The 27,785-nt window shown below is 39.3% G+C and overlaps 1 long non-coding RNA gene across 1 annotated transcript; it reads right to left on the bottom strand.

Annotated features, from left to right (window-relative positions):
- Positions 1–3,642: 3,642 nt before the first annotated feature.
- LOC106015546 (uncharacterized) lies at positions 3,643–14,553 on the bottom strand. The gene is made up of 3 exons (XR_002399874.4): positions 14,009–14,553; positions 13,875–13,912; positions 3,643–12,465 (listed from the first exon to the last, which is right to left on the bottom strand). It is a non-coding gene; the product is annotated as an uncharacterized lncRNA (long non-coding RNA).
- Between the last annotated feature and the right edge of the window lie 13,232 nt (positions 14,554–27,785).

Here is a 27,785-nt window from a genome sequence, read left to right as displayed (position 1 = left end):
TCATGGGGAAGCTTATTCCTTCACATGCAACATTTGCAGAACTAATTTCCAAAGAAAAGGAGTGGTTTTAAATAAAGCAAACATCGTTTTGCAATTATCTCCAGTGCTTTAATGTTTACTGATTTTCTCACTCAGCCACCGATTTTTTTTCTCTCTCTCCACAGAGCAACTTTTTATACATCTGTTCTTTTTTCCTGTGGGACTTTTTACACTGAAAGTGCTCAGTGGGTAAACGGCTGTCCTCATGATCTAAAAGTAGGGAGTTGGAAGTGTAATTGGGATAATTTAATGAATCTGTGGGCTTTGCTACCACGTCTTGTCCTTTTCCAGTCAGGCCCTCTGTCTCTGCTGAGTGCTGCAAAATCTAAATGTTTCTTCTTTTGATTTCCTGAGTTTCTAACTGAAACAAAAAACAGGCACGGAATGAAACTCAAAAACATTTCCAGTTTGGAAAGGAGATGTACGTAAATGCAATATCCTGGGACAGGAGGCTTCTAGTGTTCAAGAGCACTAACAGTCTTGAAGGCAGGACTGCCAACTGGCTTTAGTGCCTTGGGCGTGAGGGCAGGCCTGCGTACTTTCTCTCCAAATCAGTGGTTTTAAGGGGACTGTTAGAAAGCACCACTATTCGGAAATTGTGCCAGATGCAAAGCTATCAAATTCAACAGTTGCCACTTCATCCCTTCCTCCAAACATGAAACTCCCGTACTGTGCTTCTCTTGCCGTGCTAGAAGCCCTAACCTAAAACCACTGTGAGCTTACACAGCGCTGACAGGATGCTTAACGTTACACTGAGAAAATGCAATAGCTTGGGAAGGGATCCTAAAAAAGAACTGCCTGCCCCTTAGTTTATTCAGAAAGCAAACACAAACCAGGGGTAGGGCAAGGAAGCAGAGGGGGTCTCTGCACTGACTCACTGCAGTCTGAGGCAAGCTGATCATTATTGATAAAGGCGGGAACTGCTTCATTTTTCAGTAAGTATGATAAAAACACAATTGGTGAGCTCACCCCCTGACACTGGAAAACCTTGTGACTAGCAAAGGCACTCTGCCTATCTGAGATAATGCTAAAGCCCCGAGCTGGCCTGATGGGCCTTCCAGTGATGCTGGGAAAGCCCGAAAGGCTACATTTGACCAAAAGGTTAAGTTGGGCCATGGCTACTATGAGGTGAACTCTTTCCTACAGGCAATATCCCTTCTTTTACTGATGCAAGCATGACCACTCTAGTGAGCCACCCACCACTATGGATGTGGGGAACTCTAGGACTGGACGTGAGCAACCTCAGCAAGGGAAAGGCTGGCATGTTTTGGCAGCAGTTGTTGCCTTAGTGTTCACTGAGAGACATGCTTTATATACAGATATATGTATCTATATTTGCAGATGACACCGAGCTGAGTGGTGTGGTTAACACACTGGAGGGAAGGGATGCGATTCAGAGGGACCATAACAGGCTTGAGAGGTAGGCCTCTGCGAACAATATGAAGTATGAAAAGGTGAAGGGTGGGGTTGTGTGCCTGGGCTGAGGCAATCCCAAAAATGAATACAGGCTAGGCAATGAGTGGATTGAGAACAGCCCTCCAGAGAGGGACTTGGGGTTGTTGGTGAATGAAAAGCTCAACATGAGCTGGCAATGTGCACTTGAAGCCTAGAAAGCCAACCATATTCTGGGCTGCATCAAAAGAAGTGTAGCTACCAGGTTGAAGGAGGTGATTCTCCACCATTCAGCTCTGGGACCCCCAGAATAAGGACATGGACTATTAGAGAGGGTCCAGAAGAGGGTCACAAAGGTGATCAAAGGGCTGGAGCATCTATCCTATGAAGACAATCTGAGCAAGTTGGGTTTGTTCAGCCTTGAGAAGTCCCCAGGGAGACCTTACAGTGGCCTTCCAGTGTCTAAAGGGGGCTGCAGAAAAGATGGGGAAGGACTCTTTGTCAGGAGGTATAGTGATAGGACTGAGAGTAATGGCTTTAAGCTAAAAGAGGGTAGGTTTAGATTAGGTATAAGGAAGAAATTCTTTACTCTGAGGCACTGGCCCTGGCTGCCCAGAGGAGCTGTGGATTCCCCATGCCTGGAAGTGTTCAGGGCCAGGCTGGATGGGGCTTTGGGCAACCTGGTCTGGTAGAAGGTGTCCCTGCCCATGGATAATCTTTAAGGTTCCTTCCAACTCAAACCATTCTATAATTCTATGTGTGCTTAGATCTCTTTTTCATCAAATAGTGATGACAGCCAAGCCTCAGCTTACAGAAAGGAAGTGGCTATTACAGAATGTGAAGCGTTCAGATGCTGCAGCAGTAGGGGCATTGAGCTGCATATAAATATGTGTTTTAAAAGTCCATACCCATGTCTCAGGGTAAGCTAATAGGAAAGCTCTCACCAGAAGGCTGCTTTCTTTGATAGATGAAGGACTATCCAGGGAGCAATCTGAGATGTACATTAGGCTCTCACACAAATCTAGGGAGTCATTTTAGTTGGAGCAAAACTGAAGATTAAATATTACAGTTCACTGAAGGGACTCTGAGTGGCAGTGAAAAAAGCCAGAATACAGTTAGCTAAAATCTGACAGCAAAAGCAAAATATGGAGGACAGTGTTTAATTAACCTGTTTCTCTGATGCCTCAGGAAAAGCCAAAGTGTTTGCTCTTTTTTTTTTTTTTTTTTTTTTTTTAAGCATTATTGAGCAGTGATGACTAAAACGTATTCAAGGCATGAAATTTAACTTTGTTAGAGCCAAATGGAGGATGGCCTTTGAGTAGGCTTTAAGGATCAAAAGTATAGAGTGACAGAGGATCATCAAACAGTTTGGCTGGCAGAGAGCAGACATCTTCAGAAGGCAACTGAAGCTTTCATTTCTGAAAGTTAACGTTTGTAGCTATGGCCTCTAAGTTTTTTTTTTTTTTCTTTATTTCTTTTCTCAGAAAACAAAACAAAACAAAAATACACAATTTCTCATCTTTCTTATTTTGGTGTCATTTTATTATAAATTATTTGTGCTTTTGTTTCCAGATCCATTCAAAAGCTATTTAGAAAAATACTGTTTCCAGATTATAAAAGAAAAAGAAAGTTGAACAGTTTTTACCATTCACCTGACAAGCCTTTTCTTTTGTAGAAGAACCGACACTGAAGGGGGAAAGCTACTTTTTACCTCAGGGTAGCCATTTGATCTCATTTATATGAAGCTCTGGAGCTGCCAACAGAACTCTATATTTTTATCAAGGATCTGTTTTGAGAGTAGACTCTTCAATGTCAAAGCAATGGCCACCCAGCAGTGGTGCCAGGGGACAACTACAGTGGTATCAGGAAAGCCCTGAATGGATACTTCATAAATGCATGAGTTAATTGGGAAGCAACATCACTACCCACTTAGTTTCTTTTATATGTTTGGTGTCACAAGGGAGTATGTTGATGGATAGACTCCATTTTTTCCTCTCTCTAAACTAAAAGGCTACTTTTCAGGGTTGCTGAGAGCTACTGCTGGCCTCAACAGGCCCCAGCAAGGTGAAAGGTCCTTGTTCCCCCAGAGGACTGACACATTATGATGGCTTCATTTGATTAAAAGGGGATGTTGATCATTAGTTATGACCCAAATTTCTTTTTTTTTTTTTTTTTTTTTTTTGGCAATCATTCAAAGTGTTCCCAGATGCCCATGAGGCTGTTGTTACCTGCAAATAAAACATATCTTTATAACAAGGACATTAATGTTAATGAATAATATCAAAATGTGCCATGTGCCTTTCCCAGGTCTTTTTTGCATTTTGATGGATTGAATGATGGAAGGGAAACATATGCTTTCCAGATTGAACCCAAAGAGCTCACTAATTCAGAGTCCATGCTCCTTCAAGCTGCAGCCAAGCAGCGAATAAATTGCATAGCATTTGTCATCCACTTGGGATTAATTATTGAGTTTTAGAGGTAAGTAGCTGCACCAGTGAAGCTTACCAGTTTGTTCTTTAACATCTAGTTAGAACACTGAAGGAACTAGGAGGGGGGATCTGGCCAAACACAAATAACTTGGATATTTCTGTCCAAAGTAAACTGGGCAACAATGAAGGAGGTCAAATGTTCAGCTCACGAAATAGTATGCACATATGCACTTTTGTTGGTAATTAGTTCAATTGTATGAGGAATGGGTACTCCCTTCAGGTTAACATTAAAGAGTATTGACAGAGCAACAGGAAAAGTCTTTTAAAATTATTTTATTATTTATTTTAATTTTTATTTTTATAGTTAGTGCCATAGGTGACCTGGAGCTGGTACTGGCTTGGAAAAAATGAATATTGTTCCCTGAAGGACTCCTTCAGCCTTGAGCTTTGAACTTGTAAGAACGGAATCTTCTGTCTGTCAGACAAGACAGGGTTAGGACACTGGTCCCCAGGGTCCTCTTTGATTATGTGATGATGTTTAAAGGAAATTAGCTGATGGTTGTGATAGGGAAAGAGCTGGATCTGAGTTAGAAAATTAGGCAGTTTTTTGTTTCATTGAACACACATCTTAGCAGGAAGTTGAAAAGATAAGGTCAAGAGAGGAGGGTTGTGCCAGGGGTGTTGGTGAAAAGGTGATGGATTAAAATATAGTCTGGTTTAGCTATTTTTGGGATGAAACGAGACATTTGAAAAATGAGTTAATTAATCATCACGTCTTAGCTATTTAAAAAACATTTCCAGTGATCCAGAAGGTACCTTTTCATATTTACGTGGTCACAATCTGAAAAATATTATGACCCTTTGGTTATTTTTGGTCCTTCAGCAACATTGCTATAGGAACAGGTGAGTTCAACTGAGACACTGTCAAGTGTAGTACACTTTCAAACAATATTATTGTTGTTGTGTTTGTTTTATCATTTTGGCTTGAAGCAACACTGGGCTTTGGAAGTGACTCCCTGGATTGTCGAGCTTGCTGTGTGTGGTTTCCACCCATAGAGCAGGATTCATGTGCATATGGCTTATTACACTGTGGTTTCTTTTGGAGGAGACTAAACTGGAACCACTGCTTTAAGTTTGTACTAAGGGCTTTCCGAATCCTAAGAGGAACATAGAGATCCAAACCAATCAGGAGTTCTTCACACAACTTCAGACCAAATGTGCAATAGGGAAGTTTGGTCCACGGAACCAGCCTTGACCTAATCCCATGTAAACCTCTGAACTGTATAAAATAGAGATGCAGAGGTCTCAGCACCAAATGATTTATGCTTTATGCTACATATTTAACTCAATGTCCTCCTCTTCTGCTTTTTTCACTACCTGTAACTTGATGCTCTTTGCAGTTACCTTGTTACTGCCTCTCTGAAGCCATCTCTGCTCTCTTAATGATAACAAAGCCAGGAAGACCAACATTTGCAGCCCAGGCATCAACCCTTGCTTGGCTTTGGTGGTGCCATGTGATAACATGTTCATGTATAAATGCTGAAGGAGAGCGAGGACTTGTTCTGCTCCATGTATAGCAAATGGTGCAGCGTGATGCTTTGCACGTTCTCTAGTGAGCAGTGATATAGCAAGCTTTCAAGCACTGCCTGCATTAAACATTGCAATTCCTTGAGGTTTGCATTCATATCTGAGTCCTTACTCAGACTTGTTTTGCCAGCTAGTAGAGAAAATGCCCCATAATAATACCCAGCCTACCTACTCTGTTCCTCTCTTAAGCTCCAAGTCAACATCCATGGACAAAACTAGACATTGGGGTAGCAGGGAAAAAAGCTCAGTTAACCTTTTTTTTGCGTGGTGCCTCCTCTCCCAGCCATGCTTATCCTTACCCATCTCCTTCTCCTCTAGCCCCAGTCTGGTGCATTTTTTTTTTTTCCCAGATGTTAGATGTGATCAGTGCTCTTTCAGTATTTTCTGCCTCCGTTCAAGATGAATATCTCAGCAACTTCAACTCAGATCCCTGAAGGCTGTTTGTGAGAATACAAATTCAGTAGCATTTCCTTAAGGGAGAATGCATCTTTGGGGAATGTAAAATAAACCCACACTCATGCTGCCCTACAAAGTAAACTTCCCAAGCTGCAGTTAGAACTTTAATTTCAAGCATTGAGTTTTTTGTTTGTTTGTTTGTTTTGTTTTGCTTTGTTTCCCTTTTGGCCAAATTGCATGTGAAGTAAGTCTGCCATCTCCTTCTCCTCACCCACTCTCCCCCCCAAAAAAAAAGAAAAAAGAAAAGCATACACAGTAGAACTACTGAAGCCTGTAAGCTATTTATTTTCTATGTATTTAAAGTTTAAAAAAGATTCCCTAGAGGAAACTGCAGATGAAGTCTGCAGACGTGTGGCCATATACTGAACTTGGTGAAGCTCAGTTGATGACAGGATCTGAGGAAAAAAAAACCCTCATCCAACTCTGCCCAGGAGAAAGTAAGTACAACAAACTCCCCTCCTGTTTTATTCTTGCATTTCTGACTGCAGGTTTTATTTTCTCTCCCTCACTAGCTGTGGGCTAAAAAGCATGAAGCTTGTAATCACATCTTTGTTAACTATTCAGTGAAAATAATCAATTTGTCAATATTATTCTGCACTTGCTTTCTCATGCTGGCATGTCCTAAATGAAGATAAGATGAATAAGACACTGGACATTAAGCACTGGACACTCATGACAACTTGTCATGTGTGGTCTCATTTGCCTACCTGATTTTCTACAGCACTTAATCCCAGAAAGACAATAAGGCTGCTACAAGTGCAGGTGTGTTCATGGTCTGAAGAAATTTGGCTAGATGCACCGGTAATCTTGGAGAGCTCCATTCAACTCATCACTGACCATTGAGGAGTGGAGAATAAGGTAGTTTTAGAAGTCAGTAATTGCTTTTCTCCTTTCTATTCCCCTTCCCCTGGAGTTATTTATAATAACTTGCAAATAAAACTACTGTAAGCCAAATGATCTCTGTGAATTGTTTGATCTGCAGAAGGATCTGCAGTCTGGCTGCTACAGAGAGAGATAAGCACTCATACATAGATTTTTGGTTGTGTTGACAGAGTTGATGTCTTTAGAGACACATTCAAATTATGAAAGGGGCCAAGGGGTACAAATCTGTAATGAGTTCTTCCAACAGAGTGGAGGCCAGAGTAGCCTCAATAAGGTTCTGAGTTACTCAGTGCTGATCGTGAGCTCAAGGACCAATCTTTTTCTTACCACTCCTTCTCTAAATTAGAGATATTCACTGAAGCCTCAAGTTCATATCAATGGAAATAAAATTTTAATATGGTTCATGGTGCAGAGTCTTTCTCATCACATTTTGTGTGTAATAAATCAGTTTGGGAGGAGTTGAATTATTTTACTGAGCCATGCATATACGTAGTCCAGGCAGACTTGTTGTAGGGAAGAATGTGCTGTCTTAAATGCAGCTACGTCAACCAGCATAGAGGTGGCACCTCCTGCCTCTGAGTGAGGTGAGGTAACAGCACCTATGAAATGTTACACTAGCTCAGGTGAGGAGCTTGCTTCTGTTAAGTTTCCAAAACTTGTCACTTAGTTTTGTTCCCTCACCAGGAAAAGAGTAATGAAGCAAGATTCAGGCATTTGGTCTTGGCTTTGTGAAGTGGAAATTCTTTGATAATAATCTGTTTCTTGAGAAACTTTCAGCAGAGAAACTATAGCAGACATGAGTGAAAGGCTACAAGTTGGGATATATATTTCTAATTGTTACAGATGAAGTTTAAAGTGTTGTCAGGGAAAATGAAATTTGCTTCCAACAGCAGGCTTACAGGTCATTTAAAATATTTCATAGTTATTTTAGGCCTCAACAACAAAGATAAATCTTTTTTTTTTTTTTTTTTTTTTAAGGAGGTAAATTTAGTATATCATTTTTGCAGTAAAATTTGCTCTCTCAAGAAGGTTAGGGAGATGCCTGCTGTTAGTCATCAGATGAAAGGTGTGGAAGCTGCTTATCCAAGAAGATAATACTCTCACACAGAACAGAGGGAGATCTGGAAAATCATAACAGAGTGACTGTGAAGGAGCTCAAATCTGTTTCCATCTAGCTAAAAAAGATTTAATCTCCTTATCCATTTATGGATTTGCCTGAGCTTTTCATAATGAATTTCCCAATGAATTTATTGTTTATGTATCCTTAGTTTAAGAAGCCCGAATTCACAGAGAACCTGTTTCTTAAAAAGTTATACTTTCACACTGTTGTTTCACACTGTTGTTTTATCACACTGTAGTTGTTAACTACAGCCATTAGAAAGGTCCTCCTGATCCAGGGACTGCTAATGCACCTTACTGATGCTGCCAATCCGTATCAGGAGCTTTAGAGAGAGATGCAGAAAACACCATGTTTAGCAGGGTTAAGTAATGAAGCTAAAGTATTTTTTACAAGGAACAGTTTCTTAATCTCAAATTAAACCCATACAGATAAATTTATAGCACCTTAGAAACGTGTTGTTTACCTTTAGTGGTTACAACTCTGTTAACCTAATTTATGTTAACCTTCTAAGCAGCCGAACAATCTTTTCTGCCTGTTTTTTTTTTTTTTTTTTTTTCAGTGTTGAGCTGGTCAGTTTCCTCACTCTTCTTTACTGTGAGCACCAGGAAGCAAAAGCTTGCTCTTGTGGTTTGTCTACACTATAGTGGAAAATTTGAACCCTTCTCCTTTAATTTCAGGTGGGATAAAACTTTCTGTGTTGGGGCATTGTAGATTTCCAACATATATTCTACCATCACTATTAAGATCAACAGACCGAGCTAGGCCGGAGCTCCATTCTGGAAAGAGGACTTTTCTTTACTTTCATGAGGATCAAAGTTCTGCTCTACTGCCTGTTTTTCTTTAACACACTTATAGCTGTTAAATAACAATAACATATAAATACAGTGCTTTGGATTTTACAAGCAAAATTAGCATTAGTCATATTTTCTTCCTCAAATGTAAACAGGCTTGGGTACAAAGAAGAAATGTGTTTAGTTCCAGCTCACTGTGCAAGTCATTAGCAAAGCTAATGAAGATGGCAAAGAATCTGTACCTGTTTATACCAGATGGAGTGATTTAGTACATGCTTTTTTATTTTTATTATTATTATTTTTAACTACTTTCTGGACCATAGTTCAATGAAAGTGGAATGAAGTGGTGAATGCTTTACTAAAATAAGATCATCACTCGACTTTTAGGTAATAAAAAACATGTATTTTGAGCATTGATTTAATAAGTTCTATCTCTCATCATTCACAAGCAGTAGGAGCATGATGTTTTTTTGATGAAAAGGCAATGTTGACCACAGTCTGTATTTGTATCATGTCACCTAGGAGGTGTAATTGTGGATTGGCAGCACAGTGTACTGGATGCAGTAGAAATGCAGCAGTAGATGTGCTCCATGTCACAAAGAGTTTACAGTCTAGGTGTTGCACAAGAGATGGTAAAAGGTTATAAACAGAATGGTGTGAGTTTGTGGAAAGACAGGACAATATTGTGAAGCATGATGGGCAGTCTGGCACTGTGCAGTCTTCTACCAAGGTCAGTCAGGATCTTTACTGGTGCCATAGTAACTAATGGAAATGTGGGATTGGAAGGTTTTGTGAATAAGAAGTCTTGGAAACTGGTTCTAATGGGTACTTTAAAAAGTTCTACCCCCATAGTGTGTTATTTGAGCTTGCTGTAAGGACTGTAAGTTAGCAAGGTCTATAGGTATGACATTATCATTTTCCAAGTTTTGCTCCTTTCTAAAACCCAAGGAATTTGCAGAGGCTGTGCTGAGCCACGTGGGTCTCCAAGGAGCTGGAGTTCCTTCCAAGGAAGATGCTTACTTTTGGTGTTCTTTCAAGGTCCTTTACTATTGCTACTTTCACAAAAAATAAATCACTAAGAAGCTGCTGCATTTTTCCTTTCGTTAAAGAATCTAACAAAACATTAATCGTATCCCATCACACTATTTAATCTGTGATTTAAATGATATGCTTTGTTTGCAGATGATACTGCATTAAAAGCTTAATCATTTTACATGTTGTTGATCGAAACCATACTTTGTATGAGAAATGTATTTGTATTTTTAAACACAATTTTGCATTCTGATACTTGCATACTAAAAGAACAGTGTTGAAACTAGAAATGAAACAAAATGTTTGGCAAAGTATTCACAAAAGCTTAGTTTATCCATTAAAATCTGAAACTGCAATAAAACTTAAATTAAAAAAAAAATCACTATTTCTGCTTTTTTATTGTTCTACTACTGAAAATTGGCAGTAGTAATTCACTTCTGTCATTTCTCAGTTTTTAACCTCTTGGGCCTTGTTAATGGATTTTGGTCTAAGCAAAAGAAATCAAAGCAGATGTACATAAAGTTGCAACAGGCACTTCAGCTCAGTAATCATACGTCAGTTTTCTGTCGAAAGGGTAAATCATATTTGTTCTCCTTTCCTTTGCTCCTTTTGGCCTGGGTTATTCACAATCTGAGTAACTTGCATTTGTTCTCAGTGCTACTGTTTTGTACATGATTGCTGATTTTCACCTTGTATCCCAGAGTTAGACTGTTGCCCTGCCTGAAAATATATAGGAAAAAAATACCACTGGAAGGCCAATGAATAAAACTTTCAAGGGCACAGCAGTGCTTCAAGACTGTAAATCCCATTTTTGGAAGCATCTCTGGCTCTTTGGTGTTCATTTTGGAGTTGTGACTGCAGTGTAGGTAGTCATGCCTACCCTCGCTGTAGGTGCAGTCAGGCAGGGGCAGTGAGGGTACCAGCAGGGCACACAGAACAAAGCCCTGGCAGTCAGTAGGGGGTTTATGCCAATGTGGAGGCTATGCTACCAGGGATCCTGGGCCACTGACATCCTCCTTCCTCACATGCAAACTGCTCCAGAGGCATGTGGTGGTCAGCAGTCACTGCTCTGCAATGTGCAAAACATTTGCACATTGGTGCCTGCATTGCTACTGAGAACATCCTTTAAGAAATGTGTGAGCTGGTATTCTAAACTGCAGTAAAAAGCAAAATCATGAGAACATCCTTTAAGAAATGTGCGAGCTGGTATTCTAAACTGCAGTAAAAAGCAAAATCAAACACACTCCTCAGTTTTAAACATATTACACAGACTTGCTCCAATCCCTCCTCTTTGACCCTCTGTGCTCAATTCTCTTGAGTGGTACCACTCTTTTGGTCCTGTCATAATATCTGCATGGTGTTTTTCTTTCTCTCTCTCTCTCTTTTTTTTTTTTTTTTCCCCTGTAGTTTCTGCTCACGGGACTCATTATTTCACTGACAAGCCATTTCCTCTTAAAAATGTAAGCGACGCTTCTCCATTTCTTGTGAGCGGCATATGGATGCCAGGTCCTGTGGTCAGTGCTGCACAGGTATGGCCTGGCAGGATGGCCCCATGCTGGTCGCTGTGCAGTGGTTGTAGTTCCACCATAAAAACAACTTCAGGCTCAGAGGTGATTAAGAAACGAGAAGGCTTGTTTCTAGATCAGAGCACCAAATGCTGCTAATGTAAAATGAAAGTAGAAGTGAAAAGAAACAAGCCATGTAAGTATGGGAATATAGTTAATTTATTATGGCAGGTCTATAGCTTGGCTCTAATCCCTCGTTTGGAAATCAAAACCAGACTGCTGGAACCCACCTGCCAGACTCAATCTCTTTCATAATTACCTGTGGGTTTCTATTTTTGTTTACCTTAATAGCACAGTAAATACTGCTTCTGCCTTTGTTTATGACCCATTTAAGTGATGCAAATGTCTTGAAGAAACTCTGTTTTTAATAGCGCTCTAGTGACTACCTTCTTTCACCTCCCAAAATAGAAGCCAATGGATCAGCCCTCCAGCATCAGCTATATTAGAAGGGGAAAGAGTTTTTAGTATGCTGCCAAGCCTGATGTTTATAATGATCTTCAATTTTCAGTTGCTGTAAATGATTAGAAAACATGGGAGATTTTCTTTTAGTTTCATTTCTCTTTTAAGTACAGAGCCCATTTCTGTAGGGAAAGGTCCAGTAGTCAGATGAGTTACTGGTAAAACTTGAAATCTAATTATCACTACCTGTTTCTTGATAAGGGTGTAAGAAGGGACAAAATCTTTCTCATTTCTGGCAGTCCTACACACAGGAGGTGTGTGAGGTAGGATCAAACTCATATGTAAAAGAGAAATGCCTTGGTTGGGCCCCCTGTATGTATGTGCTCAAAGGTTGGAATTAGCTCTGTCTCCTCCCATTATATACTGTGAATTGCAGGCTGATTTTACCACATGTTGGAGAGAGAAGTTCATTCCTCTCCTGGGCTCCATCGTGTCTCACTGATCTTAAATGTGGAAGTAGTAACACAGTGGAGATAGATTGCTTTGCTCAGCAAACATTTGCAGGTGATGTTCACGTCCTCCTGTTCTTTTTTTTTTTTTTTTTTTTTTTTTTTAACTTAGCTATCTCTCAGAGTCAATGAGTCAATGTGATTTTCAGCATTAGAGAGGATTCCTCTATTGAATTGTTAACTCAGCAGTGACCAAGGGGACTTACAGCATCACACAATTGTCCAAAACAGATGTATTGTGGCAATCTGGTGAAATGAACCCATCTGTAAGAGAGGAAAGGGGATTTCAGAGAAGTTTGGGCTACAGGTGACTTAAAAATCCAGGTTACAACAGCTAAAAAAAGAAGCATTTGTGTGCAAGGAACATTGTGAAACTTCTCATCATAGCTGCTTTTGTATCTGTGTTGGATGAGGTAATTATGAGCCTAGCCCAAAACACTTTGCATGCTAAAATAGCTCTTTTCCCTTTGGAAAATCTTACTGAAATGCTACCAACTGTAAACAAAGTAAAATAACCCAAATTGCAGCTCTGAGAGACTATTATCTTGGGATTTGGTCATTTCAGGTCACACAAAGATCTGCATTACGTCTTGTTTAAGGTGATGTAACCATCACTGTAGTATCCTAGTGCCTTCCAAGTAAAGTAATACTAATAAGCTAATAATAAGGTTTTATAGAGTCTTTACCACTTCTCTCTTCTGGGTGGTGGTGGCATCAAAACAGACATTTTCATGAGAGAATCAGAAAGCTGGAATGATTTCCTTTGTCTTATTTAATGGTTATATTTTTTGAAGGTGGTCTTGTCATGAGTTTTACTTAACAAAAAACTTAGCAGTTGCTGTTTATGAAACAAGAGGGAGCTGAAGAACTCTTCAAGTTTTAAAACAGCAGGGTGCTTTGCTGAGTGGCCAAATTAGGGCTGGGTTTCAGAGTTTGATTTGGAATACATTACATTTACAGTTTTGTATATTTTAAAAGCAGACACTTGAAAAGGAATTATGGTACTTTGATAATATACAAAAAAGCAAAAAAAAACAAAAAAAAAAACAAAACAGAACCCCAATAGTTTCAGTTCAGTGGCTTACTGATGTATTTTTCTCATAAAGAATCAAAACCACTCTTGGAAACTACACTATCTCTGCACAGAGAAAATAATGGCAATTTCCAGCAGTTTCAACTGGAATAAAGGATAGTTTAAAGTCAAAGGGAAAATTTTACAGCCTAATATTTTAATGGGTTGTACCAATTCACGTTTTATAAAATCTGTTCATCTAGTTCTATGTTTTTAACTTTATAGCTACACTTCTTTAATTTGAACTTAGAAATCAGAAAGGATATAATCAATTTTATTAGTCTTTCAATTTTAAAAGGCTTGTAAAGATTATATTTTAACCTGCAATTGTAAATGATCATCGACTTTTTTCCTTCCATCTAAAACAAATTTTAAAATGCCATCACTAACATTTGAAATTTTACAGAGGAAGGATAGTTGAAAACATATGAAATGTAACACTTGTAGACAACTGGTATTCTTTCTTGAAGTCTTATCTGGCAAGCTATCAGAAATGAATGTTATAAAATCATATTTTATTTATGAATCGTTTATGAATTGTGACCTGTATAACTGATCTAGTAAGAAAAAAGAACAATTAAAATACAAGATTGTTACTTACTGCTTGTGCAAAAATTGATGTCAATAAAACAGGAAGACCTATAGGGAAATAAACATATATATATACATAATAAAAATTCATTAAAAATAAAAATAAATTCCTTCAGTCCTAATTATCTTCACTATGTCTCTTACCTCTGGCAGATTTTGCTAGTGTTGGAAGCTCTAACGATTGAGATTTTCACTTCTTAAGAGGAGTGATAAATCTGAAATCAACAACTGTTAGCATGATTGGTAGGTTGCTGGAAGAAAGTGCTTTTTGTGCAGCATTTTGTCCAAGATTCAATCAGGCTTCAAACCAAAGCATTCCAGTCAGACAGTTCTCATGGATTTTCAGTAATAAGCAAGATGGGGTGGGTGGGGAAATATTTACCAGTGTCTCTAAGGCTCTTGAACTTTATGTTCCTTTGCATAGTTGATTTACTAATCTTAATTATTACGGTTAGGATTTTTGTTATATGGCTTCTTTGTCCTTATATTGTCCATGCAGTGTGTGGAAGGGCACAGCCTGTGCCAGCAAGCTCTGCTCTTCCTACATGTTTACATGTGTCAAGTTACAGATTGATGAAAGATGAACTAACTCTCCCTAAACTATTCATAATGAGGAGCCTTTTCAGGCTCTGAAAAGGTTTAATCATTCTAGCTCCAATGACGTCAGGCCTTAGGAAGTACAGATGCATACAGATACACAAGCTAGAGAACCAAGATGCTTCAGCCTCCATGGTGTGAAAACTAACTTTGGGCACACTTCTGGAAGATACAGCTTGAATTCACAACAGCAAAGAAAGAGTAAAGAAAATCCATGAATCTTCCTATAAATAACTGTGAATTTGTGGCCATTTTCCAGGACTTGATATTGAAATAAACATAATGAAAGAACATTTTAGTAGTTAGCCTTAATTTGAACATGTCCATTTTGACACTTGATTTTAGGCTGATATTCTATATAAGAAAACAACAACAACCAAGCAAGAAGAACAACTGAGATTAGACAGTGTGGTTAATTTCGAGATGTCTTTTTGTCAGTGTGGTACTGATTATTCTTCCCTCCTGTTAACAATCAAGGCTTGGTGTCTATCCTAGACCCTTCACTCATTTTCTGGCCAGGTAATATATAATTACATACCCTCAAGTTGCATGGGTCATTGTTTTCTAAAGTGATGGTTGCATGTTTCTGTGATGAAGCAGCATAGTTTACACAGAAATGTACAAAAAAACTGCAGCTCCTACATTCCAGGAAGAAAAATGCGGCTCACTAGAAAACGGCACGGAAAAGAACGAAACCTGTCAGCCTCTGCATTTATTATACTTATTCACAGATCTGCAGCCACAAATTCTGCCTCAATTATTTTCTTGCCATCTAATTCCTCTACTCACAAGTTAGGAAATGTGTTGGTACTGAGAACTCTGCAAAAATCATTGCTATTAACCATTAGTTAAAAAAAAAAATCTGTTGAAAAATTTTCCCATAGACTGAAAATATGTTATACAGGTCTGTGGCAATAGAAAGTGTATATTAACTATTTTTTCTTTTCTTTTCTTTGGCAAGTACTGGATGTTCTGTTTAAGTGCCTAAAGTGTCTACAGCTCAGCACTAGAAGAACAGCTGTTTTAGAAAGAATCTAACTCTTGCATCTTTGACAAATATTACATTTAAATTATTTGTTTGTAAAAGACTGTACAATATGAGTATGCAAATATATAACAGCTTACCTCCTAGGAGAAAGGTCAGCCCAACAACAAAGGCTCCAGGGGAGAGCCACTGATGTATGGGAAACTTATTTACATCAACTAAGAGGTTGCTAACTTTGCATATTGATTGTATTAAAGTAATGAACCATGGTGTAAAATGAGAGTAATTCAGTTTAAGAGGGTAAAGCTGTTTTAGATTTACATGAGGATTAAACTCCAGTATGCATCTAGCAATCTATGAACACACTGTCATTGCAAGAGTCTCCTACTAATTTTCTGTTAAAAGTCTGTGTTTCATGTGCACAGATTTATATTTTAAAATACAAAATGTGTAGCAAATTCATGCATTTTAACTCTGGCATGTGACTGAATGCCTTGGTGAATAAGAACTTAATTGCTTTATCTTCTTTATATGTATGCTAGCTTAGTGTGTGTGGGTCTTGGAGAATGTTGAACTAACAGGATTTTAGCAAAAATGCATGGACATTTTTGTGAAGACACCTGATGATGATGATGATTTTTGTAATTATTTAACAGGAAAAAAACACAACAACTATATATTTTGAAAGCTTGTACTTTGAGATACAACTCAAAAGCTTATCTGAAAGACAAAGCATCCCTTATGCCTGGGAGAATGGAGAGGGAGGGAGAAGCCAGGACTCCCTAAAAAATCTGAAGCCTCCCACTGCTCCCATGAACCAGAAGACGTGGCAGAACCTGCAGTAAAAACACATAAGGCAAGCTCCAGCACCCTTCAGCCATGAAGCAAGATTAGCCGCACAGTGCCAGTCATGCTATCCTCCATCGTGAGATAAGCTTTGGTGAGAAAAAGGGGAACTAAAGGCCGTAGCATGCCTTGCCTCTAGTTTTACATCATATACAAACATTTCTTTTAGCCTGCATTTTGGCTGTATAAAATAAAATAAACAAATGTGGACTGCAAAAATGTCAGTTAAATAACATTTAGTGCTTTTAGTGCACTTCATAGAGAGAAGGACTGGATTTGCATTGATTTACACCAGCTGATGAGCTGGCACAGTGTGTATTTTCTGCAGCTTTTATGAGATAATTAATGAATAATTCAAAATTGCAGTGCTTTGTATGCCGGCTGTGTCTCGCAGAGGGAATGGCTGCCATCACTATGTTAAGAGAGATATTTCACAGTCTCTTTACTTTGATTGCAAAATTCAGAAATGCTCATTGGAAGAAATCCAAACAAACCCAAAACACGGCAACTTCTGGTCAGATTCCCACCCAATTCCAGCATTTCAGATCTGAGCATTTTTATGTGTCAAAGCAATTAATGCTCCCTCACCAGCTCTTCAAGATGACATATGTAATGTCATCAACATCAGGCATCCTCCTCCTCCCAGTTACTGCTTTTCTCTTTAACTTTTCCAGTGCAGGCAATAGTCCACTTGCTGAACTCTATTTGGGATAGTAAAAACCTTACCTTGTTTAGATGGCTTGTTCCCCCCTTTCTCCTAGCAGGATGAATGGATAATTTTGGACAAAGCATATCCCTGGCCTTAGGCTGACCCCACCAAGGGACCAGCTGTAAGACACTCCACTATTGCTGAGAGCAGATTTTGACACATTGCTGAGGATCCTCGGACTCCTGTCTTCACCCACAGAATTCACGCTCTGGCATAAATAATTTCTAATAACAATTGTAAAGCAAGTGTAATGATGGTGAGATATGCCAGTTTGACAGATCTGGAAAGCTGCAGCCTGCAAGCTCTGTTCTTCAGTTTCATGAGGACACAAAGCAAGAATTTGATCCCATCCCTATCTGCAACATCTGCATGCACAGATTTCTCCCTGAGCTGGAGAGATCAGCTCTGGAGTTAGCCAGATAGTTTTCAAGCAGGGTAAATATAGCCTTTGGAGGAAGTTTTCCTGTGTAGGGAAGCCAAGGTTGCCTCTTTACAACTGGTTTCCACAGTTCAAACACCAGTTTTCTCTGTTACATAAATTATTCTACTAGAACACTTTAATATTCAGTAATATTTTATTAAACAAATCATGCAGCTGACAGAAGGTTTTGTGCTAAAGAGGTATACAGCTGTAAGGTTGAAGGGACTATCAATGGGTGGTGTTTTCTGAAACTCTCCCTTCTGGATTCTTTGCTCTCTCTGCAAAACTGGGCAGGGATTTAAGATGTGGCCTTGTCAGTTCTGAGAATGGGGTGAATAAATACTCCAATTTCTTTTATGGAACAATCCTCTTAGTATAGCCTAGAGTAAGAATTGTTTCTTCTGCAAAACACCATGTTTGTCTCATCATGAATTTGTGATCCACAGTAATTCTGAGATCTTTCCTGCTGAACTGTTGCCCAGCCACAAATATTTTCCACTTCATATCTGTGCATTTCAATTCTTCTGAGCTGGAATTTATCTCACCTAACAAAAACCACTCAAAAGCTAATCATTTTGTCTACACAGTTCCCTGCGCTTCATCTATTTGCAATGCAGAGACACAGGCATCCCTAGAGAGCAATTCACCCTGGCTGTCCGAGCTGCCTGGATTCCAAATGAACTATTGCAACTTGTCTTTGAAGAATTTTGTCTTGTTGATTTTGGAGTATTTCTTCACAAGAACCAAGATCACATTGAATTCTGAGCTTGTAGCCCAAGCACTTGTCAACCTTTTCACCTTGGTGTCATTCATGTATGATACAGTGTTTATAGTACTTGTCTTTAAGTAGTTCCCTACTAGTTATTGATAAGTTTGCTTAGTATAGGGTTTCCAAGTATATGTATATGAACTTATGGGTGTTTTACCTACACTCTACTTCCCTAGTTTGCTTGTAAGAAGTAGTGTCTGTATCAGGTCATCTTGCAAGGGCTATTTCTACAATTCCTAAATACAGGAGGTTGGCAATCATGTCAGAAGAGGAAATTTGGTGAGCTTAATATGATTTCTTTTTCAAACGCCTACAGAATAATCTTACTAATATCCTAATAACTTTCTCTATGCATTTATTTTTTGGGGAGACTGAAAACCGTTCTCCCTGGTCCTGTAACTTTGACTTTTAAACTGTGGAAGGACTGACTTTTCTGAGATTCATGCAGCCATCTATGAATCCTCAGACATAATCACCGCTGTTTCTGTGGTTGCTTTATCTAAGTTCTTAGCAAAGAATCCAATAACTTGATAGTATGCAAATTCTTTTTTTTTTTTTTAAAAAAAAAAAACCAACACAATTTTTCCTTTCCAACCTCTCATTTTTTTTCCCTGTTAGTTAAGATCTGATTAATTATGTGATTAATATTGAAATAATTAAAAATTCTTGCAAACAGTGTAACAACTAACACTTAAACTTTCTCATTTTTTTTTCTTATTTATTATTATTATTATTTTTTTTTCTCCTGGAAAGGAGTGTACCTCTGCCTTTCTGATTTCGAATGTGTAGCTAGCTTTTGTTCATTTCCTGTATATTCAGACCATACCTCCTCTGATATTATCTGTGTACTTTTTGTTCCCCTCCTTACTTGCTTGTTCTGGATCAGCTTTAACATGATTTCTTTTTGACTTTTGGGTCTTTTAGAAGTTCCTGATGGAGCCATATCAATCTTTTAGTGTGCTCCTGAACTCCATCCTCATTCAAAAACACTTTATTAGCTTTCCGGTTCCTTTTTTCCTAAAGATCTCCCAGTTCCTTGAGATTTGTGTAACCCCACTGAATTTTTTAAAGAAAACTCAGTGATTCCTGATCTGATCTTCCTCAGTCATAGTCTAAAATAACCTCTCATTATCTATCACATTTTCTTTCTGAAGTAACCAATTGTTCTCCAAATATGGTGCAAATCTACCAAATTATCCCCATCCCAGCTGATAGTTAGATTACTCATCTCCAGAAGATCCTGCTCTTTGGGTTCTTCAGATGTTTGCCTTCAGAAATTATCATTTACTACTTCCTTCTTACTAGGCATTTTATAGCATGTTGCAGTGCTGACAGTCCCCTTTTCTGTTCTTCATTTCACCAAATATAGGTGACATTCAGATCTGTTTCTTGCCTCTTATGATTTTCAGAGCAAATACATCTTTGTTCTTTATGTACAAAGGAATCTCCTCCATCCATCTGCCATCCCTTTTTTTCTCCCAAAGTTTCTGCACCAGTATTCAAATCTTGCAGTTAGTGTACTCTTTCTTTGCAATTACATTTTCCGTTAGAAAGCCTCAAGGTGTCACTTTCAATTTTATTCTTCTCAAAGAACATTTTGCAAACACAAAACACTTCTAGGACCAACCTTTAATGTCTTTGGGAGCTACTCAGTTCACTCTATTTGAAACATGGAGCTGTCATTTTACCCACATGGAAAACAATGTATGAATCTCTTTTTATGAAGCATAATGTTTGTCACTTACATTTTGCCTCATCTTCATTTTTTCCCTTCTCTGTCACACTACATATAATGTGGACTCAGTGCTAGTAGGTTTTTTACATTACTCTAGAGCTGGCTGCTTGGTGCCTACAACACAAATTGGGACACTATACCACATTTAGAATTTAATGTAGATTTTTGTAAACAGTACAGAAACTCAAGGCTATTTCATTTTCATAGAATCAGAGAATCATAGAATGGCTCAGGTTGGAAGGGACCTTAAAGATCATCTAACTCTCCACCTCTCCCCCTCTCCCCCCCCCCCCCCCCACCCACCAGGGATGACACCCACTAGACAGGGATGCCACCCACTAGATCAGGTTGGCCAAGACCCCATCCAGCCTGGCCTAGAACACCTCCAGGGATGGGGCATCCACAGCTTCTCTGGGCAACCTGTGCCAGTGCCTCACCATCCTTACAGTGAAGAATTTCCTCCTAACATCGAATCCCTCTTTTAGTTTAAGACAATTCCCCCTTGTCCTACCATTATCTACCTGAGTAAAGAGTCCTTCTCCATCTTTTTTTATAAGACTCTGTTAAGTATTGAAAGGTTGCAATGATGTCTATCCAGATCCTTCTCTTTTCCAGGCTGAACAGCCCCAGCTCTCTCAGCTTTTCTTCATAGGAGAGGTGCTCCAGCCCTCTGATCATCTTCCTGGTCCTCTCCTGGACCTGCTCTAACAGCCCCACATCCTTCTTGTGCTGGGGGCCCCACACCTGGACACAGTGCTCCACGTGGGGCCTCACAAGGGCAGATCAGAGGGGGACAGTCACCTCCCTGCACCTGCTGGCCACTCCTCTGCTGATGCACCCAGGATGCAGTTGGTCTTCTGGGCTGCAAGCACGCACTGTTGGCTCATGTTAAGACTTCTGTCCACCATTGTAAAACTTGCTTTTCTGTTTTCATTTCAGTGACATTAGAGGATGTCCCACTACTAATTTTTCTTCCATAATTTTTATTCTGGATTGTATCCTCATGTCTACTGAAGTATTATTACATAATATAAACTCTTCACATGATACACAATATATACATATCTACATATGTATATTAAAACAAACAAAAAAAAAGAAACAAGCCTTACAATGGAATACTGTATCCTCTGTAAAGCCTTTTTCTCCTGTTGCTAGGGATAGAGGATGCGCAATGCAGAACAGTTGTAAAATAAGTTAGTTTCACATACACATTTCTGCAGAAATAAATCAGGCACTAGGGAATCATTCTCTTGGAAACCAAACAGTGCGGGTGAGTAAAGAGTTTTGGGAGTAGGGATAATCAGCCATGGCTACATCTGCACAGCAAGGACCAACAATAGACTATCCCAGAGCATTGCATAATACAACAAAAGCCTCCCCCTTAACCTTGAATCTGTCTTTGTTTGAGTGAAGTCCATATTTAGTTCATTGTTCCCAAACTCACAAGTGTTAGTTTATGAAAAAAAAAAGGTCAAACTGAGTCCAGCTGACCTTTTCTCCTTTCTTGTTTCTCCTCACACTAAACTCACTCAACTTTTTTTTTTTTTTTTTTTTTTTTTTTTAATTCAGTGCTGTAACAAACAATTCATATGTGAGAGAGATCTGGACATAAGCAGATAAAGGATGCAGCATGAACTTTGCTGCCATTTAATCTTCCATTGTGCTTCCCACGAGACAAGACTCCAGCTACAATGCCATAATTAGATAAAAAATTATGAAATCCCCCCTGCCTCTGCTGGAATACTCCCTCTCTCCTCTAGACTACTCCTGTGAATATTGGTTAGACAGCACTGAGTATCCACAAGAAGGTTTGCCAGCATTTCTGACATTGGAACTCAGAGTTTATTTTCTGCTGTGTTAAACACTTTGTTCACAGGTCATTTATGACTCTCTTGTCCTACTCTTTTCTCTGTCTTTGTGCCTTTTTCCAGAGATACAAAGGGAATGGAGGGTGGGAGCTTCTTGAAGTACTGCACCCCCCTGCCAGCTGCTGTGGTTGATGTTGCTCATTCCTGGCTCTCCTGTGTTGACAGAATGTTTCCACAGGGCTGAAGCAGGCCCATGTTGCCCTGTGCTCTGGTCATGTCAAGTTGGGTAGATCATTACATAGTCCACTATTCCTTGTGATGCAGAGCAGATGTTGGGGCTGCTTTTTTTTTTCTTGCCTGATTAAACTATTTTTTTGGAGGACCAGAAGTGTAGCCTCAAGTTATATGCTCATCTCACATTTTGTACTGGACCCAGAGATCTTGTCCTACCTCTCAAAAGGGATTTCTCTATTTCTGCCATGGGGCAGCAACATTGTGCCGTACTGAGCATCTTTGATCTCTACTAAAACCAACTGAGGCCAGTCTGTTAGTGAGAAATATCATGGAAGAAAATGAAAGCTTGGTTTTTTCATGTAATAGTTTATTATGGCTATTGTCACCACGGTAAAAGAGAAGGCAACATCCATTGGGATTTTCTTTGTATATAAAGTGAATTAACAAACAACAAGCACATTTATGGACCAGTAGTGAATACAGTGATGAAATACAAGGGAAAAGTATCAAGCTCCGGAGGTCCAGTTTGTATCAGTTCTTAGCACCAAGGATGGCTTTGAGCTCCAGTGGATGCCATGTCCCATATGTGCATATCAAGCAGTACATATAGATATAGAGTATTTGTTCATATATAGGATATGGCATCCGTTGGATGGATCACACATTTGTGCCTTCATATTTAAATACTCTTTCCTGATTTAAGAAGAATGCTTTGTCTGTGGTACCACAAAGGAGCACTCTGGGGCATTAAAACACAAAGAACAAAGAACATCTCTGAAAACCATGATTTCTTGGATGTTTTTGCCATGTCTTGTAAAGAAAGTAACACTTGCTTAATTTTCCTTCTAGAAAAAAATATAAATCTTCTTTCAAATAATTCAAAGAGCCACAAAAGTGTTGAAATTGAGGCTGCTTCATTCAGTACTCTTTGTATTTTAACTAGAAATTTTGCTTTTCTAAAAATAAATAAGGGGACCTAGAAGCTTTTTTTCTGTTCTTTCTTTTTAATTTTTTTTTGAACATACTCTCTCCTTTCTTTGCCAGATCACATAGAACAGCTGCAGAGTTTATAACATTATATAAATGTTCAGACTGGCTATAAAAGATTAAATATATAATTCCAGTGTGTAGAACAACTGGTAAAGAACAGCAAAATTGAACTGAATGAAGGCCATTCATTTAATCTACCTTTGTTAATTGGAAACTTTATCAGGGAACAGAAAGAATCTGTTTTCCATGCAAGGTGCCGTGGTGGTGGTAGTAGTTTTGGAGAAAAAGTACAATGCGAGCAGAATTCCCTTTGGAAATATCTGGCTTGAGAAGAAGACAAAACTATAATTTTACTTTAGCTCATGGCTCCCCCTTAAGTAGGTTGGGAGTTGGGGAATTCTGTAAGAAAAGAAAACCTGGAGAACATTCACTGTTTTGTTCCAGCTCTGCTGTCCCACCGGACTCAGCTCTGTGCCAACATCATAACAGATAAGACAGTGGAAAGAGAGAGCCAAGAGTGAATAAGCTGATAGCTTGGGGATACTGCACTAAAGAAGATTCGTCTTGCAACATGCACTGTTCTGTCCTTTTTTGCATCTATGCTACATTTAACAGCATGTGATCAGTTTTCAAGATAGTTTCCTTCTGGAAGTCTTTCTTGTGGCTGGGTCCTGGGAGGTGTTAAGTACCTTGAACTTCCACTGACGGCACGAGCTGGTTGTGTGGCAGTGGGCGTGGGGCCTGCTGCCCTCTCCAGTCCTTGTCCCAGCAGCTCCAATGACAACTAGAAGGTTGCAGGAGCCAGGCTGTACCTTACATCCAGTGTATCTGCCACTCTGCTTATGGTTGCAAACCATTCTGTCACAACTGCTGAGTCCTGAGCCCAGTTATTTATCTGTGTCTCCCACTAAAATCCAGACAGTCTGCTACCCACAGCCTTTAAATGCAGTCCCTGGGCTGGAGTGTCCCATGGGCAAACCATTGCATGTGCATCTGGAAGAGGGGAATGACAAGGGCATTTCATGCTGCCTGCACCAGTTGCTGAAGTAACTGAAGGACGACACTCATTTCAGATGCTTCCTTCACACACCCCTGAATGCCCTCCCTTCACCACCATAATGCTCCTTGTTTGTCTTCCATTCCTAAGCTTTGCTTGAAAACATAAAGGGGCTGACACTGTTACCACCTGTTGGGAAGGTAAAGCAGTTCCTCCATGAGTAGGTCCAAAGAGGAATAGATGCTCCGAAGAAGAGGAACAGATTGCCAGCATCTTCTGAAAAAGTGAGAAGGTGGCTGGATAGCTAATGGACATATTCACATTTATTTTATATTACCCTGGAACTTTTTTTTTGTTCCATTGTGAGAGCACTGGAACGCCTGAATTTATTAATTAGAGCACCTGAATTTATTTCAAAATGCCTGGGCAAGAGTTTTGCCTGGGTGAGAGGCTCTGAGAAAGACCACAGAGCAGAAGGAGGAGGTGTGGGAATAAGGCTCTTAGAGGCTCTGTGCTCCTTTTGGTGAAGAGGAGCGAGTGTGTCACTGTCCCACAGTTTCCTATTGCATTGCCCAGGTGCTGCTCAAGCATCAGAGAGAAATGGTGACATGAGGCTGAGCCCAGAGGAGTCCTGTTCAGGAGCTGAAGCACAACCCTCTCCATACAACCTGTACAGAGAGACTTTTACCTCCTGGAGAAACTATTGCCATCTGTTCTTATTTCTGACTAGTTGTGTTGAGCTGCACCCCTGTCTGAAAAGCTGTTAAACCCCCAGCAACCCTCTGATGGCAGGAAATGGAACTGTTCTGTTTTCTTGGTCCTTGCTTGTGTCTCCTGACTGGTGATTTCAGCTAAGCTCAGTAGTAAAAGTCATGGAAATTGCATGTATGCCTCCAAGCTTGCTCACAGGGCTGGAAGTGGTATAACAAGGAAGGTATGATCACAACTTCCTCAGTAGCCAGTCTTCGCTTTAGGAGAAAGAAAGGCTCAGTGCCATTACTGGAGCATCTTGCAAGACAAGTTTTTTTCAGTTATTAATTATTCAACTTTTCCTAGCTAGTGTTATGCTTCTCTTCTGTTGCCTGTTTTCCCCCTCCCTCCCCCCCTCCTCAAAGTTCTGTTTGTCTAAAATTATTGCTTATGAGTGGGGAAACATTGCTCTTTCTAAAGTATCCAGATGGTGCAATTTAGGTCATGTTGACCAGATGCAGAGATTCCAGGACTAGCAAAGACCTAAGCAGTGATTCCACATGTTTGAGTCCATCAGCTGAATGGGGAATTATAAGTTTGAGTATGGAAGTAGTTTAATCGTGTACACTTGGGGCTGCATATGAGCTATTTAATCTGTCTGCTAGACTTGCACTGCTTGGGCACAATACTGCACAAGTGGGAGCACACTGCACCTGGAGCAAAAATAATTTACGTCCAGTCAGGTTGCATCTCCACCACCCACCTGCCCACTCATGATTCTGACATCAGCATTAACAGAACAAGCTGGGTCTACCTGCTTGTGCTACTGCTCTTAATTTCCTGTTTTCTGGGGGAGACAGATGGATCTGTAGATATTAAAGACTTCATGAGCAGAAACCCTGTGACATTATTTTTGTCTGGCAGCAGTCTTACAGAAGTCCTAAAAACTTTTCTGCATCCTGCTTCTCACCTTTCTTCTCTACTCAATGTTCAGCACCTTCCTTCATCTCATGTTCTGCTCTTTCCACCTTTCCCTCCAGATACTCTTTTTTTTTTCTCCCTTTCTTCCTAAATTAATGTTTAGATACTGACAATGTGAGTGCTTACATATGGACTTCTTTTACAGTTAATGAAAGGAAACTAGCACTTTTAATGTGCAATTCATCATATGTACCTTTAACTGTTTGCATTAGGATGAGATTAGTGTCCTAGATGTATGTACGTTTGCTCTGATGAATCCTATCCTTATTGCCTAATTCTTTTGCCTTTGAATGGGACTTTGCATTTCTGGGTACTCATTTCTTCTCTCATGTTTATACTGAATGAGTCACTGAAAAAAATCTGGAATTTAAGAGTTTGGAAGTTCATTGTTCTTCACGAATTTGTCACATAAACTTGCTGACAACTTCACATGTTATTCTTCTTCAGCATCCCTCAGTAAAACCCAAATGGAATTTCCTGGAGTGATAAGCATCACCCATCTCTTTAGTGCAATACACTCACCTCTGCTTAAGGTTAAAGCTTGTGGTAGGCAATACAGATGCCAATTTCTGAAACTAAAGGAAAAAGAAGCAACACAGCTTATGTTCCTAAATTGCTCCAGTCCTAGACAAAAGAAAATGTTTCTTTTCCAGTAATTTCATTTGTCCATTTATTTATTTATTTTCCTTCCTGTGTCATTGCCTCTCTCCAGAACTAAGCTGAACCATTTTTATTTTTATTATTATTATTATTATTATTATTATTATTATTATTATTATTATTATTATTATTATTATTATTATTTTAATTTTAAGAAAGCAAACAACCTCTTTTGCTGGCATGTGATTACCAAGTGGGCAGATTTCACAAGAGCACAAACCTCAGTTCAGTTTTGAATGAAACATATTTGAATTATTATTAACAGCACCTTCAGGTTCTCCAACATGTGAGATGGAGAAGGAAAAGGGTCTCATGACCTTCTAATTCATCCCAGCATATCCATACTCCAACACCCCATGTGGCCCCAATTGCACAATAACATGCTCTGCAGCAGCAGCAGGTGGAAAATTAAATTTCCAAACTTTTTAGAACATCAAAGAAATTTATGTTCACATTCCCGATCTGAACAAAGATTCAGGGAACTCTTATTTTATCTGAACTTTTTTCACCTGGCTTTGAAATAACACTGTTGTTTCTATTTTTTTGCTTGAGAAGGAAAAAATTCTTAGCATGCATGTGACTCAGAAGAAAACTTGTTTGTTTTCTGCAATAAGTAAATGATGAATCATTGGTGGCTTACCACATTTATTTCACTGCACCTGAGCCGTGTTGTCCAGTTAAATTTGGAAACTCTTACTTACTACCTCAAGGCATGATTCTGCAGCCCTGGCTTGTACTGGCACCTACAAAGTAGCCATCTGTAGAGAAGTCCATCTGAGGTGTTAAGGAGCCAGTGTGTTCATTCCTATGCCATGGGGCAGGGCTGCTGAATTTGTCCCTCCAGGAAGAACAACTTGCAATTAACAACACAACTTGACAGCTTCAAAAAAGACCTGACTGGAAATAAGAGTATATTTCAGAAACTGGAATAAGCTAACATCCCGGTGCTCCTCCCAGAGGGAGAGGAGATTGAGAACGAATAGACTGAGAAAGCTTATATGTTTCAGGACACAGAAATCCAGCTGTAATTAGCTGGTCTCAGCGAGGCTCTCTGGCCATCCTTCAGCAGGGCTGCTGCACAGGACTACCCTGGATCACCATAAGCCACCTATTCCTCCTTCTGGGGTCACACCTGTGGCTGTTAACTTTAGATGCCTTCTCTTCATTTTAGGAAAGATTGTTTAAAGAGCTCATACTACGATATACTATGGGGAACAGGACTATATTGGCAAAAGATGGACTGGATGACTTCATAGTCTCTTTCTATCACGCATTTTTGCAATTTCTTCTCCGTATTTTCCTGTTAACCCTCCCAGTGCCCAATTGCATACAGCAAGCAGCAGCTCAAAAATAGTAATACAGGGTTAACACTTGTATAGCATATATCAGAAGAACATGGAATCTTTTCATTCCTAACTAATGAAAATTAAAATAAAAGTGTAATCTACTTGGGATTTTTTTTTTTTTTTGATAAGTGGCAGATATTAAAACCTTTC

This window comes from Anas platyrhynchos, chromosome 3, assembly GCF_047663525.1.
Source record: "Anas platyrhynchos isolate ZD024472 breed Pekin duck chromosome 3, IASCAAS_PekinDuck_T2T, whole genome shotgun sequence".
NCBI lineage: Eukaryota > Metazoa > Chordata > Aves > Anseriformes > Anatidae > Anas > Anas platyrhynchos.
This window is presented reverse-complemented; position numbering and strand designations above follow the sequence as displayed.